Source organism: the organism of the source record quoted next, unplaced genomic scaffold, assembly GCF_019419815.1.
Source record: "Pyrus x bretschneideri cultivar Hongxiangsu unplaced genomic scaffold, Pyrus_bretschneideri_v1 Contig14, whole genome shotgun sequence".
Classification (NCBI taxonomy): Eukaryota; Viridiplantae; Streptophyta; class Magnoliopsida; order Rosales; family Rosaceae; genus Pyrus; species Pyrus x bretschneideri.
In genome coordinates this window covers 7,986,248-8,006,851 of record NW_025999435.1, presented here as the reverse complement: position 1 = coordinate 8,006,851, position 20,604 = coordinate 7,986,248, and the positions used below count along the sequence as shown (strand labels likewise).

General features: G+C 40.6%; 1 pseudogene; it reads left to right on the top strand.

Moving 5' to 3' along the window:
• The first annotated feature begins 18,585 nt into the window (after positions 1-18,585).
• Positions 18,586-19,892, top strand: LOC125475160 (annotated as a pseudogene).
• The last annotated feature ends 712 nt before the right edge of the window (positions 19,893-20,604 follow it).

Here is a 20,604-nt window from a genome sequence, read left to right as displayed (position 1 = left end):
ATGGGGTTGGAAAAATGGTGAGTATAGCTCATTTTACAACTCTAAGAAATATTTAAGGCTCTAAGGATGAATATCTCCCAATAAGGGGCTATATACATTTCGAACTCTATATGGGGCTATATATTTATTTATGGTTTAGTTTGATTACACGTTAATGTTTTTTTGTGTTAACTTTTCTTCAGATTATTTTAGATGTGTTATGTTAAAAAAAATTTCGAGCTTTTCAACCTAAAAGAATTCAAAATCGGACAAAGTTAAATTTTATCACTTATCAAATTTAGATTTTATCCCTTATCAAACGATGAACTATGTCTTAAGCATTAAAAGACATCAACAATATCAATATTTGAAGCTGCATTGTTTGGTGTGGGTCCGAGGAGAGAAAAGTTCACAATTTTTTTTTTTTTTTCTTTTGGAACAAAGAAGTTCCCAATTCTAAACTAACAAAAAAAAACAAAACAAAAACAAAACAAAACAAAAAAACAAAACAAAAAAAACAAAACAAAAAAACATACTGGTCCCTTAATTTGGTGAGGGTCCCACTGTTTGTTGGGGGCTGGATGCAGTCAATCTTCGCTACCCAATGAATGAAGCTGTCAGCTCAAGTGCTGGATATAACCCAATTTTCCAGCCATTAGAAATAAAACTTCTTACTCGGACTCCAGATGTAATAGCCTTTAGGAGGATAAAGTCCCTTATTACAAATGCTCTAAACTTGACCTCCAACCCAAAAAGCCACCTCCAACAGTCCAAGAATAAGAGGGCAAGTGGTAGGCCTTGTGAGGTCCGCCCAAAAGCCCGAAAAAGTTATGCCCAACCTTGTGCCACGGGCAAGACTGATGTCAGCATGACATTAATCATTGTTTCAAATTTTTTGTGTCTAGCACATGCATTGCACGTGCGAAAAAGAGAGTGAACCAATAAGAGCTGTAGTGGTGGGCCTTGCTGTAGTAGCTACAATAGAGCATCCCAATGGCTCTGAATTCTACCGGTCTGATGATTTGGATCGTTGGATTTCCAATGGTAAAAACACTCGAAAAAATTATTGGGTAGACACATGGAACGTTCTTGTGTGTTTGATTTTAGATGAGTTTGGAAATCAACGACTATAATTAATCCAATGTCTTATTGTTCTAAAAATACCAAACCAAATTCTTCATTCCCCACACCACAACTCAATATTTAGTTTTACTATAATCTCCTATATTTGTTTTGCACTTTTCAAAGTCCTTTTTTTTTTTTTTTTTTAACCAAAATAAAAATGAGTGAGAGGGCAAAAAATGGGTTTTTTATTTTAAAATTATTAGAGTTAAACAAGGAGTTTTATTTTGGAAGAACAAACTTACTTAAACAAACTTACAAAGCATAAAAAATAAGAAAATATTTTATGAATAGTAATCGCTATTGTCCTTTTGACCTTACCCTTACCCAATAAATGAAGTGCACAAAGGCAAGTACTAGAATTCAGATTAAACAATAATAACAAGTTAACTGCTTTGCCGTTCCCCTTGTCTTTACTCTCCCTAAACTGGTGGAACTGTTCTAATAAAGGAGAGGGCAGTGGTGAAGGGTACTACCTTTACCTGATCATCGATCCTTTAATTTGAGATCCCACACACCTAACCTAACCTAACCTAACCCCACATACTTGCAATCCTCGATCCATGTTTGCATGGGCAATAGCGCGCGGGTGATTTCTTGGTGTTTCTGAACCACAAAAGGACAGAATGGGGCATGTAGCAGTACGTACTCTGCTACAAATCAAAAGGGATGGGGGTACTGTTTAGAGAGAGAGAGAGAGTGTGAACTAGCACTGGGGTTATGCCCTTCTTTTATGAATCAGTCGTCTCCTCCGACACTACTCTGACTCAACTCGGAAAAAGACAAAGGGCACCGCTTGGATTGATTATCAATCCTCTTGGACCATAGCCTGTGTGCCCTGCACAATATATGAGGTGTTATTTCTTCCAACTAGATACTAATTTTTTATATACTTGGAATTGAACACGTATAGCAATAGGCTGGTTTAAATTTTATAAAGTTTTTGTATGTATATATGTCTATATGTGCATCTTCGCATCTATATATATATATATATATATATATATATATATATATCTTCCGTACGACTCGCTCTTTTATCGAGTACAAAGCCTTTATGTGGGTAAATTTTGAGTACTCGCAACTATTAACCACACTTTCAAAACAATGACATGCATTAAGTTATACACGGAGGACAAGACTTTTTGAAATCAGAGATAATAATATATTTTATTAATCAAAACAGACAAATACTATCACGACGACTACATAACTTGAAACGACTTTATCTTGACGAACTGTTTATTTTACCACTTATAAAAAATTCTATTTATAGAAAAAAAACTAAAGCAAACTCTAATCCTTAATACGCAATAATCCTTGGCCCACAATAAAAATAAGGGAAACTTGATATAGGTCCAATTTTTTGGGCTAATTGTAGGAATAGTCCAATTTATTAAAATAAGTCCAATTCCTTAAATCTTATTATTTTATTATCAATAATTATCTCTTAAATGATAAGATTTATTATAAAAATCAAATTTCTTCTTAATTATCTCTTTGATTATTTATTTATTTTGTTCTTTCTTGTTCTTTATCCCGTTTTAAACCCTATTTATAGATTTTAGTTTTTATTTTTATAATCAACCTATATCATAGGTTAATTATATTTATCTACCTATATGACAGATTCTTTTTTATAATCAAGTAAGATTCATGTGTCTTACTTGTAGATATATTATGTTTTTTCTACCTTTTAGTTAAGTTTCATATCTTACTTATAGGTATGATATACATTCATATATTTGTTACTTGAGTTAGGGTAGAATGATTTGCTGATAGATTTATGTCAATATATATATTTTTTGTTATAAGATATTAATTATATTTTTTGGGGTTGAAAATTCATAATATTAGAAGATTTTAATTGATTTTTAATATTTTTAGAAAATATAAAATGAGCATTAAAAAAATAAATACATATAATTAGGTAATTGGACTCACTCCTAAAAACCATCTATGTTTTTGGACTTGGATCTAAAAGCCCCTAAAAATAAATAACAATATAAAATAAAATAATTTTCTAACACTTTCCCGTCAGACTCATGATGGTGAACACTTGAGTTTGCCAAGGAAACCAACGGGCAGGCAGACGCAGATTCCGCTTCAAATGCAACCAACATGAACGAATAGCAACCAACGACGTCAATAATCAACAGCAACCAGTAAGCGAGCAAGCTGATTCCATATGGCGGGCAAGGGGACAACAATCACCAACCAATCAACAAAGCAGGCAAATAGATAGTAGTAGTGGGCGGACAAATGGACTCCGATGAACAACAAATCAACAAAATCGGGCAAATGGATAGAAGTGGTGAGCGGATAAATGTACAGCGAACAATAACCAATAAACAATTCAAGCGAGTAAGGGAGCAATCAACCAATCTAACAATCAACCATTCCAGCAAACAGATTCAACAACAAATTCTGGCAGTCAACCAATTACTGATACTAGGGTTTATGGAAAGAAAACATATGAACACTCTCCATCACTAAACGAACAAAATTTCCATATCCCAATAGCAGCAACAGACAAACAGACGATCTAATTTACCACCATGTACACAATGTTACTCGAGTGGTCACCAATCCAAGCACTCGATAGTGGTGGGCAACTACAAACTCCATATACCAGCAACCTTTCTCAAATCATGGGCCTCAAAAACAAGTTTTTTTTCTCTCTCAGTCCAAGAAAATTTAAAACTTCATGATCCTCTCAAGTATCACAACTACTTAATCATCACACTGATACCCAGATTTCCACGGCATCAACAAAACTTGATTGTGTCCTTTTCCTTTTTTTTTTGAATAGAAAACCTCTTCCTATTTCCAATGCTTTTGTGCAGCCATCAACCAATGCATCCAATCAATCTTTAAGGCCTTAAAAGTTCAGCAGCCTGAACCTTGAAGGCAGACGCCATAACCATGTAACTCGATAAAGAATCCACAATTTTGGAAAAATATTCCAACGACTCCATTTTTTTCTGGGCTCCGATTCAGTCAAAGATGAAAGACTAGGAGCTTCGTGAAATTTCAGAAGCAGCAGCGGGTCAAACATGGTGCAACGACGGCGGGTCAAAGGGTGCGCTTTATCACATTTTAGAAACAGCAGCAGCGAAGACACGATGTAGGCTCAACATGACAACGGTGGTTACAAAAGGTTCAACGGATTCTGGAGGTAGAGAGTCCACCAAGTCGTGGTCAGGCAGCAGCGAGATCTGATCAGACGGCGGGGAAGATCTCCAAGGTTGCAAACTTCAGACTTCGACTATGGCACGACGCGGCTCCGGCTCAATTTCAGCAGTTTTTTTTTTTTTTTTTTCCCTCTTTCAATCAATCAAGGACAAGTCCAAGCCTAAATTAGAAACAACAATTCAATCAATTTAAACTAGGACAAAAGAAACTGTTAATGTTTGATTGAGTTTGTATGATTAATTTATGTTCATTACTTGCTACTGGAAATTAAAAAAATATTTGATTCAGATAGCTGCAGGCAATGAACGAAAGAGGAGGGAGAAAGAGAATTGGAAGACACTGTTTCATTCATCAGATTTGATTACATCACATGGCTACTGTGGAGCTTATGGTCGTTACAACCTCAAACGCACCAAGCATGACAAAGTCACGTGCATTGCACACGGACAACTTAAGTGACTTGGACCATTTCTAAATAAGATGTCCAATCCTTAAGGGCGCGTTTGGTACGTGGGATGACACGGAACGGAATGGGACGGACGCATTATGTCCCATGTTTGGTGCGCTAAATTATGTGGAACGTGTTGTTCCACAGAACGAAAATGGGTTAAATTTTCGTTCCACCTCCCCCATGGAACAGGTCGTTCCGTCCCCTGGAACACAAAAATTATAAAATTTTAAGACAAAAATACCCCTTAGCTTTTTCAATATTTACACCATCTAAATCATACAACAAACCCTAACTATCATCTTCTCTTTTTTGCCGCTGTGAACTTCTTCATCCCTGCATCTCCCCTTCACAACCTTTCTCCTCATCCTCTTATCCGTGAACTTCAGCTCTGCATCTCTGTTCTAGGTTCGATCTGATTGTGATTGTGTAGCCTCTCGGTCTCTCTTTCTTTGTATTTTGTAGTACTTTTTGTTTCTCTCTTGGTTTGGTGTTTGCTGTTGCTTGAGTATCCATGTAGCTTTCAGTCCTTGTGCCACTTTTTGGAGGCTTGTAGTCGGAAACCCTACCCACCTGGACTGATTGAAACTAAACCCCATACCATCCATGCGACAACTATTGAAACTAAACCCCATACTCTTACAAATCCTCCAATCTTAACTTTAATTAATTTTGATGTAAATTTGAAGTGGCATTATTATTCTTTTCTGATTTGCTTGTTTCGATTTAAATTAGTAGTGCTTCAATTTCTTTGTATTATTTTCTAATTTGCTTGTTTTGATTTCTTTGTATTTTGTAGTGCTTCGATCTTCCCAGTACTACATCTGCAACCAAAGATCTACCTCTGTTTATCAGCTTCCACTCCCCTATTGAGCAGTACTGCATTCAGAGGTATCTTTCAATCTGGATTCGTTTTTTTAGTGTTCAAGTTTCAATTTTTATGTGCTGAAATCTATAAATATGATGTCTTTGGGTTCTGTTGGATTGGATTGGGTTACATGTTTTGGATTTTCCTCTGTTGGTTGATTGCTGCTCAAAATATAGTCATTTTATATCTAGTTTTCTGTACATTAAATGTTAAACAAAAAACACAGTAACTATTTTAATTGAACAAAGAATCGTAGTGCTCGATTTTGATTCCCCTCACCAATGTATATGATTGTTGAGGATAATTGCTTGGCTTGGAAGTTTTTGATTTCTAGGAAGGGGAAAAAGCTAGAGTTTCATGGGGGGAGAGAGAAACAGGAGAGCATGGGTGGAAGAGAAAAATGGCTGGGGCCTTTTGTACTAATTTTTTATTTTTATTTATTTGAGGTTTTGTGATAAGGGAGGTTGCTCCACTGCAGCAACAGAAAAATTTTAAATTATTTCAAGGGGGAGTGAAATGACTCCAATTTTAGGAAGTTTGTGCTTTTGGTTTGTATGAGAAAGAGAGAACACGAAGTGGGAGATGAAGAAACAAAATAGTAAGTTTAATTGTAATTTAAAATTTTTTTTATACTGTTAGTGGAGGAACCCATCTGTTGGGTGAAGTGGTAGGTCTAAAAATGGATATCATCTCTTTTTCCAGGGGTTTCATAATTGGACATTGAACCCATTTCATATGATGGGAGTTGCTGGGATGTTGGCAGTGGAAGAACCCATACGTGGTGTTTATTTTTACACAAGATTGGAAGATGTAAACAGTTGGAGGTTCATACCATTTTCCAAGTTCCTTATTAATGTGAATGTTTATGTTATTCTGATTAGGAACTTTAGAAAATAAATCGTTTTCGAATTTGTAAACAAATAATTGCTTACAAATTCATAAAACTTTCCACCATAGTGAACTCCAATCTGCATCATAAATGCATAAACATATTAAAGGGGTAAAAATGCAGGTACTATTTGTTAGCAATAAAGGGCAAGGTTAGCTCCAACTTGGAAATTTCATGGATATTGTAGACATCAAAATTTCGGTGAAATGAATGTTGACCAATAATTAAAATTTCAACGTTCACGTGTCACATAAATTTTACATGTAGCGTGTGATTCAACGAAAAATCGAAATAAATTGGAAAAGTCATCAAATATGACACGTGTCAATACCTGGCAGAAATGATTTATTTCATCTGATTATTTAAATCCAAAAATCAAGTTTTGGAATTCTATAAATAGGAGGCCAAGGCATTCATTTTGGGGAGGGGAGAAGGAGAAAGGAAAAGAAGGAGAAAGGAAAAGAAGGAGGAAGGAGAAGGAGAAAGGAGGAGAAGGAGAAAGAAGGAAGGAAGAAAGAAAGAAGCCTTGAAACTCTAAAGCTCTCAAGCAAATCCCGAAGGATCAAGAAAGCACTCTTCGTTCTTCGTCAAATCGTTCTTCAAGATTCAAGCCCCGACGGCCCTTGAAGAACTTCCACCTTCAAGATCAAGCCCCGACGGCCCTGGAGGAAAGTGTTCATCGTTCATCATCCACCTTCAAGATCAAGCCCCGACGGCCCTTGAAGAACTTCCACCAACTCAAGATCAAGCCCCGACGGCCCTTGAGGAAAGTGTTCATCATCCATCCGTTCAATTCAAGATCAAGCCCCGACGGCCCTTGAAGAACTTCCACCAACTCAAGATCAAGCCCCGACGGCCCTTGAGGAAAGTGTTCATCGTTCATCATCCACCTTCAAGATCAAGCCCCGACGGCCCTTGAAGAACTTCCACCAACTCAAGATCAAGCCCCGACGGCCCTTGAGGAAAGTGTTCATCATCCATCCGTTCATCCTAAGATCAAGCCCCGACGGCCCTTGAAGAACTTCCACCAACTCAAGATCAAGCCCCGACGGCCCTTGAGGAAAGTGTTCATCGTTCATCATCCGTTCAATTCAAGATCAAGCCCAAAAGCCCTTGAAGATCCGCTCATCCACCAACCTTCAAGATCAAGCCCCAACGGCCCTTGAAGAACTTCCACCAACTCAAGATCAAGCCCCGACGGCCCTTGAGGAAAGTGTTCATCGTTCATCATCCGTTCAATTCAAGATCAACCCCAAAAGCCCTTGAAGATCCGTTCATCCATCAACCTTCAAGATCAAGCCCAACGCCCCTTGAAGATCCATTCATCAACTGTGCATCCTTAGATCAAGCCCCGACGGCCCTTTGGATCAACAACTCATCCACAAACCCACACCCTACGAAGATAGAATCAGAGGACCAAATTACAAAGAGATTGTAACCCCAAAATCATTAATACAAAAAAATATATTTTGTACACGTATTCTTGTCTCTTGTGTTTCAGGAATTTCTTCGTGTTTACAAATTTGGCACGCCCAGTGGGACAATCTCTACCTCTCATCTCTATCCTCAAATCATCAAAAAAAAGCAAATGGCATCAAGAAAGGATCAAGCTGTTCCTGCAATCAAAGCAAAGAACAAGAACATCATCGCCGCAAGTGGTGATATTTCGGGCATCATAACCCGAAGTAAGGCAAGAGATCTTTTTGCCGCAGCTTCCGCCCCTGCATTAACTCTGTCAAAGGAACAAGAGCACCTGAGGTACGAGCCTGTGATCACCCTAGCCTCGCTAAGGGCATCAAAAGGGGAGAGCCCAAAGAAATACTCAGAGTCCCTACTCTCCGACGCTGATTCGAGCGGCAGTACAACCATGCAAGTCATGACCACTGGAGCAACTTCAATCGAGGAGCAGCTAGCTCAGATGAATGAAGCAATTGCAAAGCTCACACGGACTGTGGAAGAGAAGGACTTGCAGATTGCCGCACTCGTCAACCAACTAGATGCGCAGTTCGACGTGAAAGTCGACCCAAATGTTGGCCCATTAAAGAAAGAAGAAGAGGAGCCACCAGAGGAGGAAGATGAAGAGAAGCCGAAGCTAGACCAAGCAACGGCATCCATGGGATCTCTCTCTATCCAGCAGCTACAGGAGATGATCACAAGCACTATCAAGACACAGTACGAAGGAAGCTCGCATGACTCCATACTGTACTCAAAGCCTTACTCCAAGAGGATTGATGCTTTGAAGATGCCAAGGGGTTATCAGCCCCCAAAATTCATGCAGTTCGATGGAAAAGGCAACCCGAAGCAACATGTCGCCCATTTCATTGAAACTTGCAACAATGCTGGGACAGAGGGAGACTACCTCGTTAAACAGTTCGTGCGTTCACTGAAAAGTAACGCTTTTGACTGGTACACTGACCTCGAACCTGAGTCTATCAACAGTTGGGACCAGCTAGAAAGGGAATTCCTCAACCGTTTCTACAGCACTCGTCGTACTGTAAGCATGCTAGAGCTGACCAGCACGAAACAGTGGAAAGATGAACCTGTCGTCGACTACATAAATAGATGGCGTTCTTTAAGTCTGGATTGCAAAGATCGTCTTTCTGAAACCTCTGCCATTGAGATGTGCGTTCAAGGCATGCAGTGGGGACTACACTACATCCTTCAAGGCATCAAACCACAAACATTTGAGGAGTTAGCCACCCGCGCCCATGATATGGAGTTAAGCATCAACCGTCATGGGAAGAAAGAACAGATCGCCGACTACAAGAATGACAAAGTTTTGGGGCCAAAGGTGGATAAGGCTACGTGGAAACCCACCAAGGAAGCAATGACGGTCAACACAACTCCAGTCAAAATCCCTACACGAAGCAAGGCGATTCAAACCGAAGCTTTTCGTGATCAAGAGATACGTAGACGCACTTTGAAGGAGCTTGAGGAGAAGACTTATCCATTCCCCGACTCTGACGTGGTTGCCATGTTGAAAGACTTGCTTGACAAAAAGGTGATCGACCTACCTGAGTGCAAACGGCCAGAAGATATGAACCGTACTGACAGTCCAAGGTACTGCAAATTCCACCGCTTCATTAGTCATCCGACGGAAAAGTGCTTTGTGCTAAAGGATCTCATCATGAAGTTGGCTCAGAAAGGGATCATCGAGCTAGATCTTAATGATGTGGTGAAGTCAAACTATACCACCGTCACTTCTGGCTCTTTGAACTCAAAATCTTCACCTCAACCACTGGGGGCATGCTCCAAAACCATGTCAGTCAAGTCAAGTGAAGTTGAAGGGTGGACTTATGTCACTCCAAAGAAAATGCACAAGAAACATAGGTCTCCTCCACAAGTTCGCCAATTGGAAAGGGGGCAAAGCAGCTACCGTCAACCTTCAAAGCTACATGAAAGTGTTGATGATGATGAAGTTATGACACAAAGATCGTCCGTTGCCATCAGAATGCGCGATTTCTTCCCCAAAGACTTCTTCAATCACTCAGTCAAGACTCCTTGCTATGAAGATTGCAAAGAATGCCCCTCTAAGATCGTTTGACAAATTCAAAAAAAGCTCCTCGTTCGCACGAGCCTAAAAGGCGACAACCAAAGCTCCTTGTCCGCACGAGCATAAAAGGCGACAACAAAACGCTCCTTGCCTGCATGAGCTGAAAATGCAAACGGCACCAAGACGCTCCTGGCCCGCAAGAGCATAAACTGTGTACGGCAAAATCATCATCAAAACCATCACTCATTTGAACTACGTCATGACTTGATCCCTCCTCAACCAAGGGTACGTAGGCAACTTGAAACTTCAAAACTTCAAGTACAGTCACATCACCAACAAAAACACAAACACTTTGAAGAAAAAAAAAAAAAGCGAATTCAAACTATGAATACTTTATTTCTTTAAAGGAATGATTTGGTTACAAAGCCGTATTACAAGGGTGAACATCACACCAACGTCACCACCGAGGAAAGTTGTGACCAAAAGACACTACACAGCATAAACTCGCTGCAGTCTTTTGCACAACCACACACGATAAAAGTGACACTTTGGAACAAGCTTCAAGTAGCAGTGGTAAAGAGCCCACAACAAGCAGTAAGGTCAATGTGCACAACAAAGTCACCGCGCGAGGGAAAACCGTGACCAAAAGGCACTACACAGCGAAATCCCGCTGCAGTCTTTTGCACAGCACCATATGGTAAAAAGTGGCGCACTGCAACAAGCACCAGGCAAAGAGTACAGTTGCACCCACATCCTGCTCACTCCGTCACCAATTCCAAATTCACAAGAAGCTGCCACCAATGGTGAACATGGGTAATCCGTCAAAAGACAGCAAGGAAATCTATGAATGCAGTAAGTACCTGTTAAAAAAAAAATATATATATATATATATATATACATATGTTACTATGTAAATATATATATATATTCTCTACTTAAAAAAAATATATACACATGTTACTATGTAAATATATCTATATTCTCTACTTAAAAAAAAAAAAAAATATACATATGTTACTATGTATTAAAAAAATATATATATATTCTCTACTCGAAAAAAAAAAAGAAAAAAGCAATTTTCTTTATTAAAAAAAAAAGAAAGAAGATACTTACATATATATATATATATATATATATGTATATAATATGTAAACAGCCTTCATTGAGTGGTTGACAGCAAGTTGGCTCCCAGCGAGCACACAACTCCAGACCCAAAAAAAAAAAAAAAAAAAAAAAAATCACTCTCTCGCACACACTTCACTTTTGGTTCCATTTCTTCACACCAGCGTGAACAACCACCACTGCAGCAGTTCTCTTCTTAGCAGCTGGGCTTACTACTGCCAAGGAAAGAGCATGGAAGAGTTGAGGCAGTCCATTTTGTACACAACCGTGGAGCTTGAGCAAACAAGAGCAGCAGAAGACAGCCCCAAGGCCTCCAAGACGCTGCAGTGGCTCTAGCACCACCTGCTCAGGCGTCAGCAGCAGCGCCGGCTCCTTGTTCTTTCTCCACCCAACTCGCCAATGAATTCCCCACAAAACCCACCTCTCTAAATCCCCAGAATCCAATCCAGGAATCGTTTTCGAATCCGGGTTTTCTCCCAAAGGAACCAGCTCCTTTCCCTGGTGGGTCCTAATAATCCAGATCTTAGAAGCTTCAAATTTCGGGACCGCCAATCCAAAATCCAAAAAAATTGAGTCGTTGGGTTGTTCTCAATTTCGATTCCGATCCCAAAGATTTCTGCTTTCTTTAATTTCAGATGGATCTTCACAAAAATTCAAAAGACCGCCGCCGAGGACACCATGGTTGCCTACTCCACTGCTCTGCAATCTTCCTTGGCATGACCGAAAAGCTTTCGCCCCGCAATTTGTTGCAGAAAACAAGTCATTTTCTTGAGGGACTTTTCGAGTGGTCGTTCAAAGACGTACTAGTCTGCCTCAAGAGCTGCTTCGCGTTCTTCGACCACGCAGACTCGTCCGGTCTTTTAGACAAACTCATTACTGCACTGCTTGCAAAGATCGCTCAGAATTCTGACGTGAGCAACCTTATTGACACGTCGCCTTCATCTTCGTCTTCTCCGGAAACTGGATCTGGGTTCAGACTCTCTTCCACCCCGGAATCCATCAGGCCGAGCTCGTCCAGCAGAGCGTGGTGGTTCGATGACGTGGCCCTTCTGTCACCAAATATCATTGAGAAACTCCTCCAGATTTTAGGTGCTTACGGACCTGAAAACAACAGCTTGATCCTCACCGCCAAGCTCCAGAAGTGCTCCCTCATCGACTCTCTTTCTCTCTGCTCTAATTGCAAATCCGTCGCCGAAACCCCTGATCATCACTCTCTCTGCTCCTCCAGGTGCTCGACCTTAGCTCTGCATCAGTCTCTCTCTTTACATCCCACGAAGCTACCCAGAAACCCCCAGAGACTGCGAGACTGCGAGCTGAAAAAAAAAAAAAAAAAAAAAAAAAAGAACGAAAAGCTCCAACCTTTTCTCCTTTTTCCCATCACCGACTCCTCCGATTCCAACCCGGCGAACCCAACTCCGGGCACGCTCCGCCACGCCGTCATCCAAACCGAGCCCCTCTGGATCATCTTCTCCGCCGACATGACTATCAAGCTCAAATACGAGCTCATTGTCAACAGCTTCAAAACCATCGACGGCCGCGGCGTCAACGTCCACGTCACCGGCGGTGGATGAATAACCCTCCAGTACAACACCAACATCGCCTCCAGCCCCACCCACGTTGGCTGGCGCGGCAAATCGGACGGCTGGGCTTCTCGGACTCGGCGGCGGCTCACTCTCTTTTCCATCCCAGCTCAATGCCACGTCACTTTCCTACTGCCTCACACTTTCGCCACATGACCATTAGCAAGGCTCTTGAAGCAGCTCGGATTGATGCTCCCAATGGAGTTCACCACCCTGCATTAAAAAGCAATGGTAGAGTCCTCAGCTTCGGGGTGGATGCACCTATTTGTGATTCCATGGCTTCTTCCCTAATCCTGCAGATAAAAAGGTTCCGAATGATACTCGAAATGGTTTACATAAAAGCGAAGAACAGAATGTCAATGGCTTCTCTTCACAAATTCCTTGTCTTCCCGGTGTTCCCTGGCCTTGTCCATGGAATGCGGCAATTCCTCCATTTCAGGCTTGACGCCTTGCACTACCTCGAGTTCGTCATTCTGGCCACCATGATCAAAATCAACGAAGAGCTTCATTGACCGCTGTCAAACGACTAGCCGGTCTTCAAGCTCGACGCCTTACACTCTGCCTCAAGATCTGGCTACTTCTGCACCTTCGCCATGGCTGCTGCCCTTGAATGTGATCAACAAAATCAAAGTTTGTCAACTCACATCCAAAGATCTCATCCGTCTGCTTGCCTCTGCTGCTGCCTTTGAATGTGATTGACAAAATCAAAGTTTGTCAACTCACACCCAAAGATCTCCTCCGTCTTCTCTGGGACTCGCCTGGGTTTTCACCCACGAACTCAGCCTTGCAGATGGCCATATAAAGAAAAAAAAATAATAAAAAAAAAAATAATAATGATGATGCTGGGAAGCATCTTTCAAAAGAATAATAAAAAAAAAAAAAAAAAAAAAAAAGTAGCAATGATGATGCTGGGAAGCATCTTTCAAAAGAATAATAATAAAAAAAAAAAAAAAAAAAAAAAAAAAAAACAATGATGATGCTTCTGGCACCATCTGAAACATATATATATATAATTATAAAGGCTTCAGGCGTGAATGGCAAAAGAAAAAAAAAAAAGGTGGCAATGATGATGCTGGGAAACATCTTTCAAAGGCAGCATCAGCTGCCAATTGTTTAAATTAGCAAAATTGGAAGATGCAAGGCAGTGAGCAAAATGCAGTGGCCTATATGCGTGTGTGTGTACAAGTTTTGGAATTAAAAGAAAAGAAAGTAATGAAGGTCATCATTCATGTGTGGACATATTTGTTATATACAAGTTGTAATTTTGTAGAGTTTGAAACTCACACGGTGCCAGGCACACCGAGAGAAATTACAAGTGCGAAAAAAATGTATCTAACAAAGAAAGAGGAAGATGGAGCCTTCACAAAGGTCGTTCACGTGAAGCCCCACTACTTGGCCAAACTCCAGGAGCGGGAAGCACCAAAGATAGATCATTCGAGGCCCCAATACTTGGTGGAACGCTAGATGACGCAGGAAAAAGGTGCATCTGGAAGAAAGACGCAAGCCTTTGACGGTCACTTTGAATGCGACCTTGAGATTCTTGCATCTCATCAAGCTTCCTCTTCATGCCCGACGAATAGTTATTTGCAAGCACATGCAAACTTCTATTCTCGTACTTAAGCTGTTTAATCTCCTGCTTAAGATCTTCCACCTCTGCCATCAATGATTCCACCTGACGGGACCGAGCAAGCAGGCGTTGGCCCATGTTGGACACAGAGCCCGCACACTGAACACTAAGAGCGAGGGACTCTTGAACGGCCAACTCATCGGACCGTCCTGACAGCAGCCTACTATCTTTTGGAGTGAGGAGGTTCCTAGCTACTATTGTAGCTGTTGTGGCATCCTGCATCACGGAGTCTTCACCTGTAAGAGGACCGTTAGAAGATAAGAAAGAAGGGCACCATACATTACCTTGAAGCGGCGCAACCGGATCACTGCTGAGACTCAATTCTAAGCTAAGGTTCGATGGGTTAGCCATTTTTCAAAGGTGTTAAAAGAGATGGGTGGATGGAGTTAAAACTCAAAAGGCCGGAGATGATTTTCAGGAATGAGCAACCTTCAAAGTATGCATGTTACAGGTGATCAATACCTCTATAAAAAGGAAGAGGCGCTTGCTCAGAAATCGAAGAGGCGCTTGCTCAGAAATCAAAGAGGCGTTGGTTCAGCAATCGAAGGGCCGCTTGTTCAAAAGTGAAGAGACATCGCTCTGCAAATCTCAAAAGCTGGATTTTCCGGCATAAGTTAGGCGACGCTTTCTCGGCTTTCCAGAAAATGCGTTCAACTTTGTCAAAAGATCTCCGACAAAGTTGAAAACACGTGGAGGCTGGCGACGCTTTCGCGGCTTTTCAGAGCACGGGTGCCACTTTGTCAAAAGATCACGTGGAGGTCATCATCGCAGCTACACATCTTTAGCTGACAAGCGCAAAGTTCGGCGACGCTTTCTCTGCTTTTCAGAAAACGCGTGCAGCTTTGTCAAAAGAGGCACTCGTTCAGAAATCGAAGAGGCGTCGTTCAGAAATCAAAGAGGCGTATTCAAAGATCGAAGAGTCGTCACTATTTCAAAAAGCCGGATTTGCGGGATCAAAACGTTTGTCGACAAGGGTAAAAGAACAGTACCACCACTTGCTATTGGGAAATCCCTATATATGTCGACCTTCATCTTTTATGGCAAGGCAGACCTGCGAAAAAAAAAATGCCCAACTCTTCCTCACCTCCGAGAGTACACTCCCAGCAAAACATCTCAAAATACTCAATTTTTTCCTCTTCCCCAAAGATGATACCAGATGCCTGGAGTACAGATGACCCAGGAGGAAACGGTAGATGGAAGCATGTGCTGATTCATTCACCGCTTCTTCAAAAGCAAAAGTATCTCATATCATCAAGGGCGAAAGCAAAGGTATCTCATATCATGCTTTTTCCCTGTCCTTTTCTTTGTCCTTGCTCTTACATGCAGGAAAAAGGGAAATAGAGTTATCAGTCGGAACCTGAAATCAAACTTCCGACCTGGAACTGATTACCTGGAACCTTTGCCTGGTTGCTTACCTTGCATTGCTCTCGAGTACTCATCGTCGCGGAGAAGTAATGTTTTGAAGCACCATTTAAATGCAAAGGTTGCATTCCATTCCTGCATCAGATGACAAATACTACACGAGAAGATGCCAAACCTGCATAAGGAAATACCACTTCTGCAAAGGGAGCAAGTAAGACAAGTGAAAATGATACATCAAAGCATGTGGAGACAAGCACAACAAATATATGTGCTGATTCATTCGCTGCTTCTTCAAAAGCAAAGGTATCTTATATCATGCTTTCTCCATGTCCTTTCCTTTGTCCTTGTTATTACTCGCATGGCAAAGTGAAAAGAGCAATCAGACGGCACTTGGAGTCAGTTTTCCGATCTACCCTCTTCAATACGAATTGGGGAAAGATTGAACAAAGAAACAGGTCATCACTTCCACCTCGTGCTTGCCTGCCATGTGTATGAATCCTGCTACCCAGTTCAAGAGTAGCACAAAGGAAAATCAACGGTAGGGGGAGACCAAAAGAATCCTCCAGCCCAGTTCAAGATCAAGCCTCGATGGCCCTTGAAGAAATCACAAGTCTGATTCAAAATCAAGTGTTCACCACCCTTGAATCAAAGTCAACTCCAGATAAAAGGAGTAAGTTCAAACCTTCGGAGGAGACCAAAAGAATCCTCTAGCCCAGTTCAAGATTAAGCCTGCGGAAAATCAACGATTGGAGGAAACCAGAAAATCTTCCAGTCAAGCTCAAGATCAAGCCTCGATGGCCCTTGAAGAAATTTCCAGCCCAATTCAAGATCAAGCCTCGACGGCCCTTGGGTTGACATCTACATTAAGGGACTTCAAAACGCATCTTCTACACGTGACAAGCACATGCCTACGACGCGCCTTGAAGTGGGGGCATTTGTAGACATCAAAATTTCGGTGAAATGAATGTTGACCAATAATTAAAATTTCAACGTTCACGTGTCACATAAATTTTACATGTAGCGTGTGATTCAACGAAAAATCGAAATAAATTGGAAAAGTCATCAAATATGACACGTGTCAATACCTGGCAGAAATGATTTATTTCATCTGATTATTTAAATCCAAAAATCAAGTTTTGGAATTCTATAAATAGGAGGCCAAGGCATTCATTTTGGGGAGGGGAGAAGGAGAAAGGAAAAGAAGGAGGAAGGAGAAGGAGAAAGGAAAAGAAGGAGAAAGGAAAAGAAGGAGGAAGGAGAAGGAGAAAGGAGGAGAAGGAGAAAGAAGGAAGGAAGAAAGAAAGAAGCCTTGAAACTCTAAAGCTCTCAAGCAAATCCCGAAGGATCAAGAAAGCACTCTTCGTTCTTCGTCAAATTGTTCTTCAAGATTCAAGCCCCGACGGCCCTTGAAGAACTTCCACCTTCAAGATCAAGCCCCGACGGCCCTGGAGGAAAGTGTTCATCGTTCATCATCCACCTTCAAGATCAAGCCCCGACGGCCCTTGAAGAACTTCCACCAACTCAAGATCAAGCCCCGACGGCCCTTGAGGAAAGTGTTCATCATCCATCCGTTCAATTCAAGATCAAGCCCCGACGGCCCTTGAAGAACTTCCACCAACTCAAGATCAAGCCCCGACGGCCCTTGAGGAAAGTGTTCATCGTTCATCATCCACCTTCAAGATCAAGCCCCGACGGCCCTTGAAGAACTTCCACCAACTCAAGATCAAGCCCCGACGGCCCTTGAGGAAAGTGTTCATCATCCATCCGTTCATCCTAAGATCAAGCCCCGACGGCCCTTGAGGAACTTCCACCAACTCAAGATCAAGCCCCGACGGCCCTTGAGGAAAGTGTTCATCGTTCATCATCCGTTCAATTCAAGATCAAGCCCAAAAGCCCTTGAAGATCCGCTCATCCACCAACCTTCAAGATCAAGCCCCAACGGCCCTTGAAGAACTTCCACCAACTCAAGATCAAGCCCCGACGGCCCTTGAGGAAAGTGTTCATCGTTCATCATCCGTTCAATTCAAGATCAACCCCAAAAGCCCTTGAAGATCCGTTCATCCATCAACCTTCAAGATCAAGCCCAACGCCCCTTGAAGATCCATTCATCAACTGTGCATCCTTAGATCAAGCCCCGACGGCCCTTTGGATCAACAACTCATCCACAAACCCACACCCTACGAAGATAGAATCAGAGGACCAAATTACAAAGAGATTGTAACCCCAAAATCATTAATACAAAAAAATATATTTTGTACACGTATTCTTGTCTCTTGTGTTTCAGGAATTCTTCGTGTTTACAGATATATCCAATTCTTAATTTATCATGAGCAATTGTAGAATGCAAAGAAAGACGAGACTTTGTTTCATCTTCATCCATTTTCTTTATAACATGTTTAATGAAGAAATTTTAGAGAGACCAACACAAACATAACACGATCCTGAATGGCAAAGAAACTGCTCAAAGATAATTTAGCAAAATTTTACAATTTGCAACCCCATCCATATGTGAAATCCAAGCATCTTTGTGACTTCTAATTTGTTTTCTTGTTCTGACAATGATTAAACTATAGATGTTAATTAACTTAATTTTTAGGTAATCATAAATTAAAAACTTCATGAATTACATTACAAGACTGAACTGCATTTAGGTCATATAGCATTACTTGAATCCTCATATGGTATCACTCAGATTTTCAGTGCATGACAAGGTTGATGCTACACTTTAAGAATTGCAATTAGGATATGAAGCTCCACTTTGTTTTACCATTTAATCATACGCTTGTAATTGAATCCTGCTTATGTTGATGCTCCATTCATTCATCTGTTATTTTTTTGCATGTGAAGGTATGGATGAATATGAGACTCAATTCTTTGTTCTTTTGAACATTTGGATTATAATGGCACAAGTCTTTACTATGAATGCACAACTGTTGAGGTATAGACAACAACAAAGGAGACAACAGGAAAAAGCTAGTTTAGAGCAGAGGACATTTGTTAGACTTCATGTTAGGAGAGAGGAAATAAATCGTATCACGGGATTAAGTGATACTAACTGTTTGTGGGAGCTGCGAATGGATAGGAATGCATTTGCAGTTTTATGTGATTTACTACAAACTCGTGGTGGGTTGGTAGATGATGGTCATGTTACAATAAAGGAGCAAGTAGCTACTTTTGTTAACATATTAGCCCACCACAATAAAAACAGGTCAATGTAAGTTAGATTCATTAGGTCTAGTGAAACTATTAGTCAGTATATCCGCAAAGTATTGCGTGCGTTGCTCAATTTGCAAGACGTGTTGTTTGCAAAACCAACCCCTATCCCAGAGGATTGCACAGAATCGAGATGGAAATGCTTTAAGGTAAGCATCATAGTAAAATCATTAATAACAAAATTATTTGTAGTTGGTAATTAATATAAGTTTTTCTTTTGTCTAGGATTGCTTAGGAGCGTTAGATGGAACATACATAGAGGTCACTTTGCCTGAGGTCGATAGACCAAGATATAGAACAAGGAAGGGTCATATAGCAACTAATGTGTTAGGTGTATGCACACATGACCTCAAATTCGTATATGTGTTATCCGGTTGGGAGGGATCAGCTATAGATTCGAGAGTTCTTGGTGACGCTATTACTAGAGCTAATGGCTTCAAGGTCCCAACCGGTAAGATAGACAAGTACCTAGTATTCTTCCTTACCTTTGTTGGCCAACAACTAAAATTTATTATCAACTAATATAGGTACATACTATTTGGTTGATTCCAGATATACGAATGGTGAGGGTTTTCTAGCACCATATAGAGGCACTAGATACCATTTGCAAGAGTGGGAAGACAATTCACGTGCACCTAGGAATCATGAAGAATATTTTAATATGAAACACTCACGTGCTAGGAATGTCATTGAGAGATGTTTTGGCCTCCTCAAAAGACGTTGGGCTATCTTGCAAAGTCTTTCCTACTATCCAATCAAGATTCAGGGATGAATGATCACCGCATGTAGTTTACTTCATAATTTTATCAAAATGTATATGGCGGTTGATCCTGAGGAAAATGCAAGGCTTACATTTGATGAATTGCCTATAAGGGAAGATTTACCATAAGTATTAGCCTACATTGAAACCGTTGAGTTAAGCTAGACATGGACTCAATGGAGGGATGATCTTGCAAGAGAAATATATGATGAGTGGAGAGGAAGAAGGGCTTGAAAATTGGTTGACATGGTAGTTGTTGTAATTGTTTTTTATTGTTTGAAGACTATTGAGATGTTTGTTTTTTATTACTCAAATTATCAGCAAGAAGAAAATACTAACAATAAATTAGAAGACAGAGAATAAACATTTAGCAAAATAACTTGTAGCAAACTGATTGCAATGGCCTTTTCATTTCTTCATATTATAGAATCAAGCATATGAATATAAAAAACAAAAAAACGCTGGTTACAATGGCCTTTTCATTTCTTCATTTTAGTCCCTTCTTACTTGCCGTAAGTTGTCTTACTAGCTAATAATTGGGAGAATGCTGCTGGAATTATTCCCAACAAATGCCTAAACAGATGTTGCATTAGTGATGCTGCATATGAAAACCAAAGAGTTGCAATACTGCCCAAAACAACAGTGAAAAAAAAAACATATATATTGTTCACTGGATTACCTTTTCCACTAGTAAGTAATTTAGCTTTGTAAAAAGCTGTAGGCATATATTAACTTAATTGCATCATGTTTGCTCCACTAAAAATATGTTTCTTTGTTCTACATATGTAATATTATGGCTTCTTTGATAGATTATATGACCACCTCATGTAATTGGAATGATCATGACGAGGATGTACTGCTTACCATCCTCGAGGAGATGGTAGTTGATGGTGTTAGGTGTGAGACTGGCAGTTTTAAGGCTGGTACATTTGTAATGGTTGCCACC